The sequence below is a fragment of the Schistocerca piceifrons genome, chromosome 5 (genome assembly GCF_021461385.2).
Source record: "Schistocerca piceifrons isolate TAMUIC-IGC-003096 chromosome 5, iqSchPice1.1, whole genome shotgun sequence".
Lineage (NCBI taxonomy): Eukaryota > Metazoa > Arthropoda > Insecta > Orthoptera > Acrididae > Schistocerca > Schistocerca piceifrons.
In genome coordinates, this window is record NC_060142.1 from 322735543 (window position 1) to 322757986 (window position 22444).

Consider the following 22444-nt stretch of genomic DNA (forward strand, 5'->3'; position numbering starts at 1 on the left):
AGACTTTGGGTTGGAGGCTGAATGGCACTTTTTTGCATCTTGCGATGGTAAAAATGCATGTGATGGAGTAGGAGGTACAACAACATGTGAAGTAAGTAAAGCCCGCCTACAAAGACCTACCACAGACCAAATTCTCAGTACAGGACATGTATGTCTTTTGCAAGGATAATATTAAAGGCATTACCTATTTTCTGAATAAGAAAGAAGTGGTTCTGCATATGAAAACAACACTTCAAACCAGATTTGAAAACTGTATAGCAATAAAAAGAACAAGGCATTTCCACAAATTCCTTGGCATTGCAGAAACCTTAGTTCGATGCTATGAAACATAAGAAACCGAAATTTATAGGGATCATTGTGTCAGTAAAATTACATCTCTGTCTTTAATGTTGAATGACATAGTGGCATGTGTGTATGATGGACAGTGGTGGCTTGCAGAGGTTGAAAGAATAAGTTTGGAAAACAATGATGTTTCTGTGCATTCTTAGTACCCTGCTGGCCCAAGAACATCTTTCAAGAAAGCTACTAGTGACAAAGTTTGGATACCGATGAAAAATGTTTTAAGGAAACTTTCAGTGCTTGAACTTACCACAGCAACTGGGAGGTCTTATTCTATATCACAGAAGCTATCTGAAGAAATAAGTGTTCTTAACATTCACCACCAGGTGTGGGAACAGTCACATCTCAAAAGATGTTAATTGAAAATATTTATTTTAAGTATGTCAAAATAATATAAATGTTAATTTCAGTGATTTTTCCACTTTTTGTGTATAATTCAGTACCTCACTTCAATAATAATTGATTATATCCCACCAATATCACACATGAATAGGCAACAGCCATAAGACCAGTTGTAGAGTAATGTAAATTATCTCCTCATTTTCAAAAATTCATATCTTTGTTCACTGTCAGATATCAATGTTGAAATTTTTACAGTACGTGCTACCATATAGGTGTACAAACTGTGCAAAAATCATATTTTTATATTCCATCCCACCTGAGATAACTAACCCCAAACTTGACAAAAAATTAAAATTTTTAAATTTCAAAAATTCATAAAAAATTAAGGAAACATTTGTAAGTATTTTTGCTGTATACGAGGCTAGTAGTGTATGATACCTAACTATAGGAAAAAAATAGACTCTCATAAATCACTCCTTGTTTGTTACTTTTGGGCCTATAAGTGGATTTTTGAAAATTTGGGTACCAACTTTGGAGGTCATTTAGACTGGTTATTTTTTAATTTAGGGTATTTTGTGTAATAGACAATGTTGTTGAGGACACTTTTGTAGAAACATTCATGTCAGTTGCAATGTTGTAACTTAGTGCAGAGATATTCATATTTTTGCTAACATCTCTAAACTGAAACATCGTCGCACACTTACAAACAAAAATGGCTGCCATTCAGTAAAGGTGAAAGGTGAATTTTTTTGAAAAACTTTTGAACTTCTCAATTATAGGGCAATCACATACAAAAAAATTAAAATATTTAAGATTGGTCAATAAGCCAACTTAATTTTTATTGGACCATTGATGTTTTATTTGGAATTTTTTTTTGTACCATGCATATTTTTTGAGATAGTTCGTTGTTCCAAATTAAAACAAGCACCTTGCAGATTAAGAACAGAACTGGACTTAATACACTACCCTGAGGAAAACCTATATGTTTCTTGTCTAACAACTGCTTTACAAAAAAATTATCATCAGCAGATATGTGCACTATCTGTACCTTGTGCACCCAATTCTCCAAGTAATACTGAATCCAGTTATTTGCTATTTTTCTAGCGCTTCTAGCTTGGTTAATAGTATTTTATGGTCAGCAGTGTCAGAAGCCTTGGACAAGTATAAGAAAATACCTGTAATCCAGCCATCCTTGTCAAGAGCTTCAAATACCATTTTTGTGAACTCTGTAATGACAGACTTCTCCCACTTCAGAAACTAGATTGTGCTTCATTAATAGGTTGTGTTTATTCATGCAGTTCATTAGTCAGTCTTTCATGATGGATTCAGTTATTCTTGAGGATGCAGACAACAGTGAAACTGGCCTGCAGTTTTCAGTACTATCAACATTACATTACTTTAGTAAGGGCACAACTCGTGCATGCTTTAGGTACTCTGGAAAAATACCTGAACTAAAAGGCTCATCTGTTATCTTTATTAATAGGGCTTGTATGCTCTCTATGCATGCCTTTAGAATAGAGACCAGGCACTATCTGTGTCTGCAGACTTTTTATTTTTTAATGTCTCTATTGTCTTCCTGACTTCAAGCTCTGTTGCAAAGAACATCATTGTAATTGTTGTGTAAGTCACTGTGGGTGCTGTGTGTGTTTTACATGTAGGAAGATTTTGTTACTACAAAATTTACTAATTCCTGGAGATTTTCAGTTATTCTACTACCATCTTTGATTAGTACTTCATTACATTTGAGTCTTTCTTTTCCAGTTCCTTGCTTTATGATGTGGCGCAATTTTTTGCTTTTATTTCTGCATTATATATTATTTTGTTGTTGAATGATATTTTTGCAGCAAGCAGCACCATTTTTTATACCTGGATGATAATCTATGAATCATGGATTAGTGTAGTGCTTTTGTAAAGAATTGAGAAATTTAAATGTCTGGGAGGACTTTCTAATACCTGCAGCTGTCCATTATTTTCCTAGGCTGCTGCTGTAGAAGTGGCCTCTTTTGGAAATATCTCCTGAAAAATTAATCCAAACAATATGTAGAATGTAGATAACTTACCATGTACATGGTTTTCCATTTACAGTTCATCCCAGATTTGATTTGCCAATGCTCTAAAAAAATATAAGTATTTTATGTTCCAAGAAGAACAGTTTTGCGGGTTTTACCAAGCCAATCTTTAGGTTTATTATCTGACAGCAAAGATCAGAAATGCCAAGATATCTTAAACATACTTACAGTTTTCCCTGTTGATATCTGTAAGCACATGGTCCACTGATGCTGAAATTTCTGGTACCCTAGTTGCGGTGCTTACCATTTGTATTTGTGCCACACCAAAAGTACTGAAAATGTTTAGGAAGTTATTACTCATTTCAGCCTCAACACCTGTGTTAATGTCCATGTTGCTAAATGCTATTATGTTTTGGGGTTGAGACATTTTCCAGGATTCAGTTAATTTGCTAAAAATGTCCACATTACTACAAGATGAGTGGTACACATATAGAGAGATTCACTCCTTAAAGATGTCTGGCTTTGTTATTTTATTGCTGCCTGTTCAAAATGTCTGTCTACTCTAATTTCAATCAGATTTTCTCCAGCTTTAAAATATGTACCACCTGTAGTATACATACATGATCCCCCTCCTTAAGGTAGTTCTACAGCAGCAGCTTGCATATTCAGGTGATGACGGCACTATATGCCACAGTTCATTATCTCTAAACCAGTGCTCCCTAATGCATACCATTTTGCTGTTCAAAGACTGCAATTCAACTTCAAGCTGGTGTACTTATCTTGAATGGACTGCACATATTGATGAAGAATAGATAATTCCAAGCAAATTTCTATGATGTTTGTGCACTCTGGCCTGGTACATTCTTTTTTCTGTGTACACGATGAAGTAATCTGTAAACAGTTTGAGATACATTTCATGGAGTGGAATGTGGTGTCATGGTTATTCTGAAAATGACCTGGAGCTCTTTTTCATGGAAGCAGCTATTTTACTATTGTGGAGCCACACCCACAGGCTGCACTCCGCCTGGTTCCCCTTCCCAGTCCTGTTACGGTGGAGACCATGCTTAATGTAGCCCCATCTCCGAATAGTCACCACTGCCACCAGTGCAATGTGCATCCGGTCAACACTCATCAGTGCCATCTCCAGCCCCTCATTGATTCACCATACAGCAGTGCCAAGATGAGGCCAGTAATGTCACCAAACAGTTCAGCCATGCTCACATTGGTGCCACCAGTTAGTGAAGCTATTTACTCATGTCACCACCTACATCGTATGCCCTGACCCTATCCAAGCTGTTCCGTTCCCCACCAATGTCACTACCTAATGGCCATAAACCCATGATCTCTTGATGTAGCCCAGCACTTGGTTTCAAAATGTTTGTGACATGATGCTCCTCCCCTAACTTACCTTGTAGTTAAGGCCTTCAACAGTTCCATTACTGATACTTAGAAGCAGTAGTATATTTTTCCTAACATTTGTGCTTTTCATATTCTTTCTACTCATGGGTAGAGTCTTCTGCACATTCCCCACTCCTACACCATCTCCTGGCTCACCTCCTCTGAACTCCAGCAACTGGAAACTGTTGCTGGTAGGCAACAAACACCGTCAGACTGCATCTTCCTCCTGCAAGCCCTCGTCCCAGCTGCAAGTTTTGAACCCCCCCTCCCCCTGTTATGAGTACTTTCCTTCAGCCTCACTAGCTGTCTCCTAGCTTGGTCCAAATGTGCCTGAAGGACACAGATCTTCCTTCCCTGCTCCTCTGTTAACTTGTTCCTGCTGCGTATTTTGCTGTTCCAGAAGAGGGTCTCGGTGCCCTCCACAGAGTTCTCCCCATTGCATTCTCCACAGTGAAGCCATTTACTATAGCTCCCACAATGCATCCCACTACTTACTTTCATAAGAAAACTCCCACAGTTTCCACTCCCGGACAAATAAAAAGTCTATAGGAAAGCCAAAAAAAGCAAAAAAAAAAAAACTGAAATGTATGAAACTAAAGTAATATTTTGAGATTTATTATGTTCGTTTCACTATAAAAAGAATTTAACCTCAATTAATGTGTTGAGTTTGCTACTAGTGCAAGTTCAGTACCGTCAGATGTATGTAAACAAAAATGTTAAACAGAAGTCACACCTAAAAGAATGTCAAAACAACATGATTTCCAAAACATAACTCAGAGATGTCAAATCTTCACTTGTGGGACAAGAAAAAAGTGACTAGTGCATCTGTTCATAGCAAAAGGTATGTATAAAAATACAGGCAGATTTGCAGTTTGTTAAGAGTGTTGCATTTAGTATGTAAACAAAGTCAGATGTAGGTGTCAAGCATCAGAAATTCACTGTACAGGAAAACCATTAATATACTCATCACTGAGTAAGCTGCAGAAGGTACTCAGAGTGCAAAACAGATGGAAAAAAAGAAGGAAAAATACAACCCAGAAACATGATCAAAGCTTATGTTTTGATGAACTCTATAATCACACTTGTCACTTGGCCACCATCTTTTAACCACATGTTCCATGCTTAATAGTGCAAGAAATGGCCGCTGCTACCCACCTCTTACGCCAAATCAAAGATTGTAGCATATGTTGTACTGCTCGTTAAACCAAGAAAATTTAATGTGAGTGTGACTGAAAATGTATACTTTCTTGATAAAGGCCACAAGGAAAGGGTTTCATGAGATGGACAATGTATAACTTCCTGCCCATTTACCCTAAGCAGCTATGATGATGTTTCAAAGGTCATCACAGGTTCTTGTTGCATGGCCAGTATAGTTGTATCATATCGACTATTTCTACATCAACATACACATGGTACTCTGCAAACCGTTGTGAAATGCATGGAATAGCATACTTAATATGGTACCACATGTTAGGATTTCTTTTGACAAGTAAACCTTTCCTCCTTTGATAACATTTTACCAGAAACCCTAGTATTTTCTGAAAGCTTATGTCACAAGTAGAAATCTTAGGGGCAGAGGGACAAGCATTTAGGAGCTAATACAGGACCCACGAAGTATCAGTAAAGTGTTGGAAATATGAAAGCAAAAGTTGCTAAAATGCTAATTTCACGTATTTATATAAACAAACAATATGATAAGAAGTTGGAGATCTCAATATAAAGGGAGAAACAGCTCATTGAAAAGAAACAATATATGTTGAGGTGTTGCAAATGTGACTTAGTATTGATTTCAGAGAAAATCTATTACAAGAGATGGTCAAAGCGCAATTCATCAAATAAACAGTGAGATGGACAGAGAGACAGTTCACAATGGGCACATTTTACAAAAGTGATAGCCTCACACTTTGCACACCCATCATTTGTTAATTAATTGAAGCAGTAATCCATTGGCGCAAGCAGACATTTTGCTTGTGTCTGTGTATGTGCGGGTGGATATGTGTGTGTGTACGAGTGTATACCCGTCCTTTTTTCCCCCTAAGGTAAGTCTTTCCGCTCCCGGGATTGGAATGACTCCTTACCCTCTCCTTTAAAACCCACATCCTTTCGTCTTTCCCTCTCCTTCCCTCTTTCCTGACGAAGCAACCGTTGGTTGTGTGTATGTTTGTGTGTCTATCGACCTACCAGCACTTTTGTTTGGTAAGTCTCATCTCATATATATATATACTTGAAATTAGTTGCCACCACTCATACCTCACCTGTCTTTCAACAACTTCTTTGCCTCTACACTTCTGCCTCGACTGACATCTCTGCCCAAACTCTTTGTCTTTAAATATGTCTGCTTGTGTCTGTATGTGTGGATGGATACGTGTGTGTGTGCGAGTGTATACCTGTCCTTTTTTTCCCCCTAAGGTAAGTCTTTCCGCTCCTGGGATTGGAATGACTCCTTACCCTCTCCCTTAAAACCCACTTCCTTTCGTCTTCCCCTCCCCTTCCCTCTTTCCTGATGAGGCAACAGTTTGTTGCGAAAGCTTGAATTTTGTGTGTATGTTTGTGTTTGTTTGTGTGTCTATCGACCTGCCAGTGCTTTCGTTCGGTAAGTCACCTCATCTTTGTTTTTATATATATATATATATATATATATATATATATATATATATATACACACACACACACACACACACACACACACACACACACACACACACACACACACGCAAGTGCACATACAAAAACTGTTCACCTGAGGCATGCCCAATACCCAGTGGCAAAGCATGCCCCTCCATTATAACTACAGGGATCTAAGCACCTGGTACACCAAACGACCCATTTGGATCCTCCCACCCAACACCAGTCTCTCGGAACTTTTTACATACTTTTCCATGTATATATATATATAGGGAAAAGTATGTAAAAAGTTCCGAGAGACTGGTGTTGGGTGGGAGGATCCAAATGGGTCGTTTGGTGTACCAGGTGCTTAGATCCCTGTAGTTATAATGGAGGGGCATGCTTTGCCACTGGGTATTGGGCATGCCTCAGGTGAACAGTTTTTGTATGTGCACTTGCGTATATACCTGTGTGTGTGTGTCGTCTTCACTTTGAAGCTGGCATAGCACTTACAACGCACTTTCTTTTGGCACCTTTTATTCCAGCTATGCTTACCTCCCCTTGTTGCCTCATAACCTAGGTTATGAGTGACCTGCATCCACTTCCCCTTCTTTTCATGTTTTTCCCTCTCTCCTCCTCCTTCCTGATAAAAGAACAAGTTTCTGAAAGCTAGTTTTCATTTATTTTCATTGGTTTTGTGTGACTGTCAGCTGTACTGAGCTAAGATATTACTGGCCAACCCATCTGCCTTTTTCTATATTTGTCACATTTCTTTGTGATTTTCCTTTTAACCAAACTTTATTATAATATTAAGTACAGACTTGCTTTCTCATTTATATATGACACTGAGGATTCAAAAACTTCATGCTACTAATACTTACAGGAATAGGCCTGAACTTAATCCCGTAAAAGTTTAAGAGCTTCACACATCCCATACCAATTGCATATGGAGCATGGGAAGAACGATTGCGTAAATACCTGTGTGTGCTGTATTTAGTCTAATCTTGTCTTCTCTGCCCGTACAAGAGTGATACATAGAGGGTGAAAAATAGCACAAGTTTCTTCACTGGACACTGGTTTTTGAAATTGTGTAAGCCAGCTTATTTGGAATACTTGACAGCTATCTTCAAATGTCTGCCGATATTGGCTTTTCAACATTTCCAGGACTCTCCCAAGGGAATCAAATGAACCTGTGACCATTCATGTTGCTCTTCTTTGCACATGTTCAGTATTTCCTGTTAATCCTATGTTATATGGGAGAGACAGGAAAATTTCAGGAAAACAATAATGCAGGGGGGGGGGGGGGGATTTAATGAAGTAGCACAAAATTGGTGATTGTAATGAAATTTTCAACTTATGGCATTTTCCCGTAAAAAATATTATGAACCTGAAGACAGCAGTTTTGTAAATATTCGTAAAATTAAATTTTGACTTACTTCTTCCTTGAGGCTGAGGGTCAAGTATTATCTTAGATGGCAGCTTGTTTCCCACATAGTGAACTATGATGTGATGTGTGACAAAAATACTGGTATCATACTTCATACTTTAGTGCTGCAACAGTTTTAATCACCAATGTCACAATTTCTGACACTTTTGCTCAACAAATCATACAAAAAAAACATACATTTTGTAGAGATCTTTAATGTGATGCATCAATTAAATTGCATAGCTTCATAGCATGCAAATATAAATAAGAACACTGCCAAATATAGCACTTTATTTTGCAAACTTGCAAGTGAACATGGCATCTGCTCGGTTTGCTTCTATCAGCCAAAGTACAGCATAAATGACACCATGCAAATAGCAGTCATTGTACACAACTGATGGAAGAATTGAAATCATGCTGCATGAGTTGTACAATTGATCACTTCTTATGGAATCATGTTCATTGGTTTCGTCAACATGCAACCAACTTATGACCTGTCTTCAAAACCTAGACCTTGTGCTTTGCAACCCATCAGGCTTTCATCACAATCTACATTCACAAAATGGTAAAAATAATGTTGACTAAATATTTAAAAAAACATTCTCAGTGATATGTTCTCCTGCAGAAACACATTTGCATGACATCATGTGTCCTGTGGTATGATTAGGCGATAGAAGCAAACCGAGCAGGTGCAATATTGATTTATGTGTTTGTGAAGCTCGAGTGCCATATTTGGTGATTTTCATATTTGTACTTGCGTGCTATGAAAATATATAGTTTAATTGATACATCAAATTAATTATCTCTCCAAAATGCGTTATTTTTGTATGATTCGTTGCGCAGAAATATTCGGAAATGTGACATCTGTGATGTCATTGAATAAAGCTGTTACTTCTGTACTGAATTAAGAGATTCCTTCATTATTGCGGGGAAAGGAATTTTGGTATTAAAAGCAACAAGTTTCTGAAAAACATGTTGCGAATACTTCAAGCAGAGGCGAAGGAAAAACTGAAACACACCTTCAAATTAGACCACAGATCCATTCAGGTCTGTTTTCACAGCCCTAATTTCTTGTTACAACTATAGAATGATAATGATGAAAATTGTTAATACCGGCATGGCAAAGAGGACATTAAGTGTAACTGGAATGGGAGGTCCTTAGTCATGTAGATATTGTAAACAGATACAAATTCATTAGTAATTTGGTGGAAAACAGCTTTCCATACCAGCGGGATATGTGAGTGTTGGAAAATGTCTTGTGTTGTGCTGAATTCAAATATAGAATGCATGCATGTGTTTTCACACTATAGTGTAGTGTTGAAATATCGCCAGCATGATGTTTCAGAAAAATGCTTCATTATGGAACACTTCCCAGCTGTGTGCGATTGCAGAGTTATTTTTTCTTTAAATGATCAGATGTAATGTCTTTAACTAAATAATTTTGTCCTTCAATTTAAATAAATGTGATGAAAATGAGTATAACATAATTGATGGGTATATTTTCACTTTCGCCATAACACTGAAAACAAGTAAGACAAGGAAAATATTGTACTTCAAAAATAAGCAGTTGGAACCTTCTACAGAAGATGGCAAAGAATTGCACCAATAGTGGCAGCTAACAACACTAAAATTGATTGAAAAACACAAATTTTGTTAAAAAAATACTGAACTTGACAGAAAAAAATAACGCTGAAATTGGCCATAAAATAGAATATTTTTTCTCTATTCCTGGGTATGCATCCCCCAAACTTGAACAATATTCTAAGATGGGATGCACAAATGTTGTGTCACCTCCACCATACATATCTGTCGAGTTTGATGTCTTTCCATGATATTGTTACTTGAGAAAATCACTCTCATTACATTTCGTAAACCATCTTTGCGTGGTTACAGATGTGTGTATATGGGAGGCTGGTCCTGTTGGAAACAGAATTCCCTAAGGAAGGAAGATTAGATCATCTAGAGACAAAGCACAAGCTCAAACTCTGGAAGGCTGTGCTCCTTCAGAACAACCATTGAAGCATTTGCCTTAAGCAGTTTACAGAAATCAGGGAAAACTTAAATCTGGTGGCTGGATGGGAAGGTGAATAGCTGTCTCCCTGAAAATAAGTTTGGTGTCTTACCACTGCACTACCTTGCTTTCTAGAAGTCCCCTAGGATATAATTGTCACACTGATGAGAACATAATGTTATCCATGAGTCCACTGGGCATCAGCAAGCCAACCATTTTTTCTTTGAAACCTTCACAGTAATTAGAGATCCAGGCTCACATGGTCTCTCTGAAATGGCTGACAGATATTTGTGGAGGTGAAGTGGATGTCTTAAATCAAGTGCACTCTAACCAAGAAACTGAAATACGAGAGCTATTCAGAAAGTAGGGAACGTTTCCTTCTGACGCCGCTAGGCATGCGTCGACCTCATGTATTTTGGGATGTGCGTGCTCGGCAGCTCAGTCAGCATCCATCCGTGACAGTGGGAACATCTCTGCACGTCTGGTTTTTTGGATATTCGAATTTGAAATGTGCACTGCAATCGAAAATCCCACCAGTTGCGAGGTGCGTCTGTGATATGGTTATTGTTGGCAAAAATCCTAAAACCTATAGAAATTTATTGTGAACTGTGTGAAGTGTACGGAAACAACATAATGGGTGAATGTTCTGCCCGGAAATGGTGCATTCAGTTTAAAAATGACTGAACCAGCATTCATGATGAAGAGAAGAGTGTACGCCCGAGCATTGTGACTGACGATCTTGTTGCTGAAGTTGATGATACGATTCGTGAAAACTGCCCCTTCACAATAACAGAGCTTTCGCTTTCTTTTTCCACAAGTTTCACAGACTTTGTTGTTTGAAAGTGTCACTCAAAAGCTAGCCTATCACAAATTTTGTGCACAACGGGTGCCCAAAATGCTTACAGAGCGCCATAAAGAACAGCGAATGGGGGCAACGTTGACATTTCTGGAGGCCTACCACAAGCATGGTCATTCATTGCTGGATCGAATCATAACCAGTGATGAGACTTGAGTAAAACACGTCAATTGCAAGGCAAAATTACAGTCCATGGAGTGGGGGCACACAAGGTCCCCCCCATAAACCAAGAAAATGTTTGCAAACCTTGTCAGCAAGGAAGTTGATGGCGACAGTGTTTTGGGATAGGCAAGGTGTGCTTCTTATTGATCTTCTCGAACATGGAGCAACCATAAATTCTGCCCAGTACTGTCAAACTTTGCAGAGCCTTAGAAGAGCAGTTCAAAACAAATGCCGAGATAAGCTGACTTCCAAAATTTTGTTTTTGCACGATAACGCCTGACCTCACATGGCAAACTGCACTAAAGAGCTCCTTAGTTCATTTAAATGGGAAATTTTCCCTCATCCACCTTACAGCTGCAGTCTTGCACCAAGCAACTTCCACTTGTTTCGCAAGATGAAGAACTGGCTTGCAACGCAGTACTTTGATGACAAAGCGGAACTCCAGGTGGGCGCGACTTTCTGGCTGAAGTCTCAGGCGGCAGAATTTTATGATGAAGGTCTTTCAAAGCTTGTCCACCACCTCAGTGTGTTTGGTGACCATGTGGAAAAGTAGTATGTAAGTCGCTCCTTCAGATGTATATAATAAAATGAATTTCTTGTACTTAGTTTTTTTTTTTTTTTTTTTTGTGGCAAAATGTTCCATATTTTCTGAATAGCCCTTGTACAAGAGACTTTACAGGTTGTAAATTACCTTAAAGTTGTATTTTGGTGTCTACCTAAAGATCAACCATGTGGTCTTTTCAGAAGTGTATATTTAGTATGACTGAAATAAAGGGTCATTTTTTCCTTCCTTGCAACTCCATTAGGCCATTAAAGGTACAGACTTTTCATTTAACTGTCTAAATATTTCTTCTTTTTCTTCTTTTGTTTCACCCTCTTTGGGGTACGTTGAATCAATCATTTTTTTGTGCGTTGTTCTTTTCTTAGGGCCCAGTATTTCTTCATACTTTCTGATCTTCTTTTCCTCTCTTCTTCTGAGATGAAGGGTTTGGGCTTTTGTGTAGATTTGTCTTGGAATGTTTTCATCTTTAGTAATTAATTTAGCTGTTCGGTCCAAAAGTGAAATTTCTGGACTCTTTAATTCTACTAGGTCTTTCTCAGTTTCTTAAAACCAGTTGCATTTCGTTTTGCAGTTACGGAAAAAGTCAAAGATTTGTTTGGTTAATCTGTTGGAATTCATTGTGAGAAGATGATCATAAAAATGTATCCTCCTCTTACACATAGTATCTGAAAGTTTTTCAGTTTTCTTTTAGAGATTTTCGTTTTGATGTACATAATCTTATTGTCTGGAAATTTTGATCCTATGATTTTTCTTAAAATTTTTCTTTCTGTTTAGTGTTTCTGCTGCATACAGTGCTTCTGGCTTAATCACTGTCTTGTAATGTGTGATTTTGGACCACCATGAAAGGGATTTTTTGTTGTATGTATTTTTTGTTAGTTGGAAGGCCAGTTCAAGTTTATTTTTTCTGGGTTCCATTGCTTTGCTTTCCCCAGCATTCCAACTAATTCATTCTCTGAGATATTTGAATTCTTTTACTATTTCAATCTTTTGTTCTTGAACTTTGAGGTATTTACATGAGTGCTTGATGTTTGTCAATATCTTAGTTTTTTCAAAGGAGATGTGAAGACCTATTTTAGTTGCTTGTTTCCTTAGTTCAAGGATTTGCTCCCATGATTCTTCTATTGTTTCAGCAAACAGGGCCATATCATCTGCAAAAGCAATGCAATTTACTTTAAGTTTCTTCTTTTTGCAACCCAGTCTTATACCACTCCTAATATTTGTATTCCATACTCTGACTACTTTCTCAAGCGCACAATTGAACAGCAACAGTGAGAGCCCATCCCCCTGTCGCACTGCTGTTTTTACTTCAAAGGGTTCCGATAATTTGCCTATAAATTTAACTTTCGAAAATGTATTTGTAAGGGTCGCTCTTATAATATTAGTTGTTTTCTTATCCAAACCAATTTCTTCCAGGACTGATAATAAGGATTCTCTGTCAGTCGAATCATATGCTATTTTGAAATCAATGAAGGAGATTGCGTATGTCTTTGCCCGTGGTTTTTGGCATGCCATGATGTTTTTAAGGTTTAGTACTTGTTCTGAACGTGATCTACCCTTTCTAGAATCCCCCTGGTATTCCCTGATTTGTGGGTCCAATTGCGGCTCTGTCCTGTTCAAAAGGACTTAGAAAGAATCTTGTATATTATATCCAGCAGTGATACTTCTCTGTAATTGTTGGGGGTCTGCCTTCAAATATTTTTTAATTTATGATGAAAGTGTTATAACCTTTAATCACCAATAATTGCATGGATATTCAAACACACTCACTTAGAAACAATAGCTCGTTACATGATAACAACTCAGTATCTCTTATACGACTGCCGTGCTGTGACATGCGGCCGGCGCCGTTTGTAGCTAGGTGGCGCTCCCACGCTCAGCCGAGTTTCGGAGCGCCTCTATCGCTGTTTGCGCGTACTGTCATGGCGGCACTGTTAAATGTCGTGGCACTGTCACAACACTTTTCCCCCCTTGAAAAAAAACAAAAAAACACTCACTTCCTTGGAGACATGGACAGTGTGGAGACATCCATGGCCTCTTGTGAGGCGCCGAGAAGATCCCATGGAGAGACACGAGAGTATGGTCGAAAATGTCCAGGACGGAAGCTCGTGCGTGGAACGTGCCTCCTGGATGAGATGATGGGTGAAAACTCCGGAGCAGCATCCATAGGTGTCGTGGACCCGGGGGTGTGCTCCAGCGAGATGGGTCCCGGAGAGGCGGCGTCGCGACTGGGGCCGGTTCTGGCGTACTCGGAAGCGGTAGCGACGTCGGCTGCATCAACACGTACGGTAGATCGGCAGCAGCGACAGGACTGGCTTCTCGGGCTGGTGGAGGCGAAGGAAGGGGCGGTGGCACCGGCGTGGCCACCACTCGTGGGTGCATCTGGTCGTAATGGCGAACAACCATGCCGTAGTCCGTACGTATTTCACAAAGCCGGCGGCCGCGAAGAGCCTTGACCACCCCTGGAATCCATTTAGGGCGAGATCCATACCCTCGTGCCCACACGTCGGCGCCCACCGAGTATTTTCCCGCACTAGGGGACACAGCACAAGGCCTGACAGGGTGAAGCAGGTGCAGTAGAGTGCATGGTTGGTGGCCATGCAGGAGTTCAGCAGGGCTGCGATCACCCAGAGGCGTGAAGCGATAAGAACTCAGAAATTGCAGCAGAGCGTCATCTATGGAAAAATCACTAAGGAAGTTTTTCATGTGGCTTTTGAAAGTGCGGACAAGGCGCTCGACATCCCCATTCGATTGCGGATGGAAGGGTGGTGCTGTAACATGATGAATCCCTTGTCCAGTACAAAAATCCCGGAAGGCCTGCGAAGAGAACTGAGGGCCATTGTCCGTGACGATCGTGGATGGAAGACCTTCTAGCGCAAAGATTTTGGACAAAGCCAGCGTCGTCGCCGCAGTGGTGGGCGACGGACATCGAACAACAAACAGAAACTTCGAGAAGGTGTCAATCAACAGTAGCCAATAAGTACCGAGGAAGGGGCCGGCAAAGTCAGCGTGCACCCGTTCCCATGGCTGCGCTGGATCAGGCCACGGAGAGGGCATTGTATGAGGTGCAGCCAGTTGTTGAGCACACTGACCACACGCAGCAACCATGTGGGCGATGTCCGAATCAATACCGGGCCAATAAACGTGCCTGCGGGCCAGGGACTTAGTCCGAGAAATACCCCAATGGCCTTCATGCAACAGTTTGAGAACATCTTTGCAAAGAGAGGCTGGCACCACAACCCGTGGAGATGCATCATCTGTGGCCAGAAGAACAACACCATCACAAACAGACAGACGAAGGCGCAAGGCACGGTAGTTGCGAAGGGGATCCGATGCCCGGCCCTTGCTCATGTCCAGCCATCCCCATTGAACCAAACCGATCACCTGACACAGGACCGGGTCCCGCGCAGTAGCCAACGCGACCTGCAAACCTGTAAGTGGAAAACCCTCGACCGCACGACATTCTTCCTCATCAATGTGGAAACAGAGTAGTTCATCACGATCGAAAACCGGGTCGGGGCCCTCTGGCAATCGCGACAATGCGTCAGCGTTGCCGTGCTGGGCCGTGGGGCGATAGTGAATCTCATAGTGAAAACGAGACAAGTATAAAGCCTAACGTTGCAGGCGGTGAGCTGCCTTGTCCGGAAGCGACGCCGATGGGCTGAACAGAGAGACCAGCAGCTTGTGGTCGGTGATGAGGTGAAACTTAGAACCATACAAAAAAAACGCTGAACTTTTTTAGAGCATAAATGATAGCGAGCGCCTCCTTTTCGATTTGAGAGTAATGCTGTTGCGCATCGTTGAGGGTCTTGGAAGCATAGGCGATGGGTTGTTCTGACCCATCCTCATACCGATGGGTGAGAACAGCCCCTAGGCCATACTGTGACGCGTCAGTCGCCAGAACCAAGTGCTGACCCGGACGGAATGTGGCAAGACAAGGCGCCGACTGCAAATGAGCCTTCAGGCGGACAAAAGCCTGCTCACACTCGTCGGACCAACAGAAAGGGACGTTTTCGCGTAATAGCTGATGCAGAGGATGAGCTACTGCCGCCGCGGATGGAATGAATTTGTGATAATAAGCAATCTTGACTAGAAACGCCTGAAGTTCTTTGACCGTAGACAGCCGGGGTAGAGCGTTAATGGCCACAACGTGCTGACGTAGAGGACGTATACCCTCACGGGACAAGTGGAAGCCAAGATACACAATGGAGGGTTGGAAGAACTGTGACTTGTTCAGATTGCACCTCAACCCAGCCGAATGCAAAACCCGAAACAGTGAACGCAAATTGCGAAGGTGCTCCTCAGCGGAGGCCCCCGTGACAGCAATGTCATCCAGATAGTTTATCCAGCCGGGAACGGAAGCCGTGAGCTGTTCCAAAAACCGCTGAAAAATGGCCGGCGCACTAGCAACGCCAAATGGTAACCGCTGGTACTGATACAACCCACAAGGAGTGTTATTGACGAGAAATTCCTTGGAAGAAGCATCCAACGGCAACTGATGGTACGCCTCCGATAAGTCAAGTTTGGAAAAGAACTGGCCCCCAGCTAGCTTGGTAAATAACTCCTCAGGACGGGGAAGAGGATAAGTGTCAATGAGGCTCTGAGCATTGACAGTGGCTTTAAAATCACCACACAATCGCAGACTCCCGTTTGGTTTAGAAACCACCACGATTGGCGATGCCCATTCGCTGGAGGTAACAGGAAGGAGAATCCCTGAAGCTGTTAACCTGTCTATCTCAGCCTTGACAGGTGCATGCAACGCCACCGGAATAGGGCGTGCCCGGAAAAACTTAGGGCGAGCTGTAGGTTTAAGATAATGTGGGCTTCAAAATCCTAGGCATGACCCAGACCAGCAGAGAACACGGACGAAAATTCAGAACACAATCCATCCAGCTGTTGATACGGAATATCCTCAGATATGAGGTGCACATCATCATCAATGGAGAACCCGAACAACTGGAAAGCATCATAACCGAACAGGTTTTCAGTGCCCGCATGATCCACCACATAAAACGTGAGGGGCCTAACAACAGACTTGTAGGCAGTGGAAGCATCAAACTGGCCAATGATAGGAATTGTCTGTTTATTATAAGTTCTCAGATTTTGCGTAACTGGAGACAAGGGAGGGGAGCCCAACTCCAAATATGTGCAAGAATTAATGAGAGCCGGGTTCCCGGGTTCGATTCCCGGCGGGGTCAGGGATTTTCTCTGCCTCGTGATGGCTGGGTGTTGTGTGATGTCCTTAGGTTAGTTAGGTTTAAGTAGTTCTAAGTTCTAGGGGACTGATGACCATAGATGTTAAGTCCCATAGTGCTCAGAGCCAATTAATGAGAGTTACTGCAGAGCCAGTGTCCACTTGCATGCGAATGTCTTTTTCCAGAACACGAACAGTAACAAACATCTTATTTGTTTGAGAAAGCACACAGTTAACATCCATGTCCGATGCCTCGTCCTCGTCGACAGGAACTTTAGGGGACTGACACACAGAAGCAATGTGGCCTTTTTTCCTACATGCATTACACGTGGCCCAACGTTTTGGACACGTGGCCCTGTCATGCTGTAAGAAACAACATGGACAAGAAGGAAGTGCGGAACGAACCTGCTTCTGTGGTTGCTGTTTTCGCTGCGAGTGTTGTGGCCCAACGCGACGTTGTTTACACGAGTGAACCGCCGCCACATCTTCGTTCTCCTGTGAAACAGGCAAATTGTCTGTGTCGAAAGTTGACTGTACAGCGCCTACATCACACCATGTGTCTATTTGCACGCCAGCAGCGTGAGACACTTCAAAGGATTGAGCGATGCTTAGAACTTTCGACAACGACGGGTTTGGCAGTTGTAGGGTATGTTGCCGAACTTGTTTATCAGGAGCAAGCCGTAGAATAGCATCCCTAACCATTGAATCAGCATAAGACTCATGATGAGTGTCCATGACAAACTGACATTTCCTACTCAGACTGTGTAGTTCCGCCGCCCAAACCCGGTAAGATTGATGGGACTGTTTACGACACCGGTAGAACGCCACGCGGGCGGCAACGATGTGGGTGTTTTTTCGGCAATAGTTAGACAATAAGTCTCATATTTCTTGGAAGGACAGATAGGCAGGTTCCCGCAGAGGGGCTAACTGAGATAGCAGCTAATAGATCAGTGGAGAAATCCAAGATAGAAATAACGACTTAAACGCCGAAAGCCAAGAAGTGTTGCCGCAAACGCTTTTCATAATCCTCCCAATCTTCAGCGGCCTCGTCGTAAGGAGGGAATGGAGGCGGAGAAGAGGAAGACAGACAATGAGTAAGCGACGTCGACAACACCTGAATAGTAGCCGTCAGCTGTGTTTGTTGTTCAATGAGCGCTTGCATAAGCTGTTCCATGTCTGCCCCGTCACGAACACACAAATCCACAACGCAGAGAAAATATCTGACCTCGTCGCCAAAAGGTGTTATAACCTTTAATCACCAAAAATTGCTTGGATATTCAAACACACTCACTTAGAAACAATAGCTCGTTACATGATAACAACTCAGTATCTCTTATTCGACTGCCGTGCCGTGACATGCGGCCGGCGCCGTTTGTAGCTAGGTGGCGCTCCCGCGCTCAGCCGAGTTGCGGAGCGCCTCTATCGCCGTTTGCGCGTACTGTCATGGTGGCACTGTTAAATGTCGTGGCACTGTCACAACAGAAAGTGTTTTTGATTGTAGATTCTGCATGTAAGTGAAAGCGAACTGTTGAATTTATGAGCAGTATTTTTATAAGCAAACCATGTTGGTGTTATTTGGTGAATTGCCCATGGAGACACAATTTCAATATAACCTTTGTCATGATGATGTACTCAGTGTTGAATTTTATGTTGACAGCTTAAATTTGATAATGAAGCTGGATGTTAAAGTGACAAATTGGCAAGGTGACATATATTTTTGTAAGGTATGAACATCACAAACCCTATAACTGGCTGAAAATATATAAGATTTACAGTGACTTGCTGACTGTACAGTTAGATTCTTGTGTTTTCTCATCAATTTACTAGCTTGGTAGTCCTTCTAAAGGTGGCTGGCACAGCATGGAATTTAACTGAGTGGGATTGTTACAACTCACAAATCCAACTTTATTAGCGTGTGTGTGTGTGTGTGTGTGTGTGTGTGTGTGTGTGTGTGTGTGTGTGTGTGTCTCTGTCTTCATTAACATATCTGACAGTCTGACCTAAAGCTCAGTCTGCATAGCTGTGGCGGAAGATGAATTCATGTTGGAAGTAGGTAACATGAATACTGTATGCAATAAAGATACATTATTTTGTAATTAATAATCAACGATTTATTTGCAGGGTCCACAGCATCCTTCATTAGAACATAACCATCTATAATTGGTTCAAATGTTGTTAAACAATAAAATTTATACTTTTCTTATCCGGCATCTTGGCAGTTGATACTAAATTACTTTGTGTTTGATGTTTCAGTGAGTTGAGTGGTAGGGGCCAGCCGCCATCCAATTGTAGTTCTTTGCAGCACCACATGCTTGCTGTGATGCTTATTCTGTAGGTACGTGCAGCACCTTGTGAAACATAGCTGGCTGCAGGCCGGCAGTACTGCCCTACCCTTGCAGTCTGTCAATCACAGCGTAATCTTAAAGCGAGTATAAACCCACAAATTGTGAGAACTTTTAGACAAATAATGGAAACACTTCTGGGAAAGAGATATTCAGCCTAAGGACAGAGAGACAGTTCTGCTTCCGCCCCAAGCTTCCATTAAAATGATATCTTCCAGTCTGTATTCAAGGATTTTCCAAGGTGGCAGACTTGATTGTGCAGGGCAACATTATCCTCTGACTGGTAAAGATCGTGTACTGTCACTTAGTATACATTTTCCCCCCCTGGTGACAAGGAGCCTTATGGTCTCCACACAGTTGCATTAGTGTTGAAGGAACATACCTCAAAAACTTTGATGGGATGTCAAGAGTTCTGTGGATAACTATCAAAACCAAAGAGCTGACGGTTGATTTGCTTACAAGAAATGAAGTTACAACCACCTCCAATTGCATGCAAAAAGAGGAATACAACAAGCTGAAAGTATCAGAGAAGAAATACTTGTCCTTGTATGGTTGGATTACTTTGAACAGGTTGAAAATGTTGCCATGGTGAAAAATATATGAGGTGTGATCAAAAAGTAGTGGGAATTTTTATTTTTCTTAAATAATCTTTATTTATTCATCAACGTGTCAGCACTTTTTCCAATCTTGGAAGCACTTCTGGAACTCACTTTTTGTGACAGTGTTCGCATCCTTCAACGATTCTGTTTTTATCTAATCAGTCATGGGAAAATAACGTCCTCTGATGGTTCTCTTCAGCTGCGGGAATGGAAAGAAGTCACAGGGGGTCATATCTAGCGAATATAATGACTGAGGCAACATAATGTTTTTTTTTTATTTTTTGCCAAAATATCACAAACGAGTATCGAGATGTGAGTGGGAGCATTACTGTGATGCAATTTCTGCAAGTAGTTTTGCATAAATTCTGGTCGTATTCTTTGGATTACTTCACGCAAATGGTGCATAACTTTCAGGTAGGTTTCTTTTTCCCCCAGGCATTTTCCACTAGGATGGTTGGATCTTGGTTTCAACATCATACCCATACACCCATGTTCTGTTACCTGTTATAACCTTTGTTAGAAGTTCTGGATCATTGTCAGCTTCATTCAGCAATTCGGTCAAAATTCAGCAGTTGTGGATCAAAGTTATTGCTACCTGTATCATGCCCAATACATTCTAAAAAATTGCTTGTCGTGAGCCAGAGGATACGCTGACATCATCAGCAACCTCTCTGATTGTGATTCTGCAATTTTGCAGATGATTTTCTTTACTTCTTTCACATTATCATCGGTAGTTGGTTTGCTAGGGCATCCAGGGTGGTCATCACCTTCAACATCTTGTTGACGCTCTTTGAAACGTTTATACCACTCACTCTTGTTTTATTCATAGTAGATCCATCAAAAGCCACAGTCAACATTAATGCATGCTGCACTTTGTTACATTTTTCAAGCAAAATTTAATGCAGATTCTCCGAACCGTCTTTTAGAAAAGTTAAAATTTGCCAAATACTCAAAAACACACGTAACTTTGACTGTCAACAACAAACTAAAGATTCAAAACAGCTGAAAATGCAATCATACGTCAGGAACACGTGTGCTAACAAGATAAAAAAACAATGAAAGTTGGATATATAGCAACCACAAAATTTAAAAAATTCCATTACTTTTTTATCACACCTTGTAAATAGTCCTACCACTCAGAATGAGATTTTCACTCTGCAGCGGAGTGTGCGCTGATATGAAACTTCCTGGCAGATTAAAACTGTGTGCCCGACCGAGACTCGAACTCGGGAGCTTTGCCTTTCACAGGCAAGTGCTCTACCATCTGAGCTACCAAAGCACGACTCACGCCCGGTCCTCACAGCTTTACTTCTGCCAGTATCTCGTCTCCTACCTTCCAAACTTTACAGAAGCTCTCCTGCGAACCTTGCAGAGTCTCGGTCGGGCACACAGTTTTAATCTGCCAGGAAGTTTCAGTCCTACCATTTATTTAAAATCAGTAAGAATAAAGACTGTTGCATTTGTTGAATTTAAATGTGTTATAACTGGTATTGGAGTGATTCACATGGTTGTTCAAGGAAAGACGGTATTTTCCTGCCACTGACTTGACACAACACAAAATCCTGACTGGAGACACACAGCCAGTAGCTCAGAATACTATACCATCTATAGTCGATAGAAGGGAAAATATAAAGCAGCAGTTAAACAGGGGCATAATCTGGCCTTCTTGTATCCTTTGGGCACAGACCATTGTCATTTTACGTACATAGAGAATCAGAGGGGAAAATACCTATTGCTTATATGTCTACATGCGAGAGGAAACAAAGTTATCATGCCAGATATTTATGCGATACTACGACTAGACAAGGTGGGCAACTGCTTAGGGAATTACAAGCATTTTTTCACCTTATATATGAGCTTAGGATAGAGCCAAAATGGTTTTCTTGATGCTGTGCAGGTTGTCTGAATGTCTCAGATTGCCTTTTGGGCTAAGGAATTCTTCCACTACATTTTAGCGGTTTACTGATTTGTACAATATGTGTCTCAGGTATCTTGATGACATCATTGTTTTTCTCAGTCAGTTGAGGAACAGACATTCTGTCTTGTCCACAGTTTGCGAATTTGAGCTTGAAATTAGAGAAATACTCAATCCCAAAGTTGCAAACTGTGTATCTTGGTTATATTATAAATGCTGCAGGTTTTAAGCCAAATCCGTATGTCACAAGTACAATTGATGATTTTCCTGCTCTAAGAAATATAAAAGAGCTGCAACTTTGTGTGTGTGTGTGTGTGTGTGTGTGTGTGTGTGTGTGTGTGTGTGGGGAGGGGGAGATCAATAAATAAGTAAAAACAACTTCCATGCTGCAAGATGTAAACTTTCATGTCCGGAAGAGCTACAATTAATAAAATGTTCCGGGCTGTTGTGCCGTGGTCAAATGAATTTCACCTTAAGAGCCCAAGGTGAAATCCATTCAACCATGGCGTAATAGCTCGGAACATTTTATTAACTGTAATTTAATTTCAGTGCTGTAAAAGAAATAAAATCACTGAGCATACGTAGCATGTGAATAAACTATTATTGCATTGCTGAAGTATTGCTGACCTAGCAACAAAGCAACCAGTTATTGGTCAAGTCTTAAAACATAATAATAACACTTTCTCAA

At 41.0% G+C, this 22444-nt stretch overlaps 1 protein-coding gene across 3 annotated transcripts in view; it reads left to right on the top strand.

Annotated features, from left to right (window-relative positions):
• The window catches only part of LOC124797806 (integrator complex subunit 14), a 78158-nt gene that overhangs the window by 14131 nt on the left and 41583 nt on the right, over nucleotides 1–22444 (top strand). Inside the window, exons 1-2 of one of the 3 annotated variants that reach the window (XM_047260822.1) lie at nucleotides 9127–9165; nucleotides 19154–19235. The exons of 1 other annotated variant lie outside the window; for it this stretch is intronic. The gene's annotated coding sequence lies outside the window, so the exon portion shown is untranslated. Of the gene's footprint in view, nucleotides 1–9126; nucleotides 9166–19153; nucleotides 19236–22444 lie in introns of those variants that run through there. One more of the 3 variants, XM_047260820.1, reaches the window with a different exon arrangement.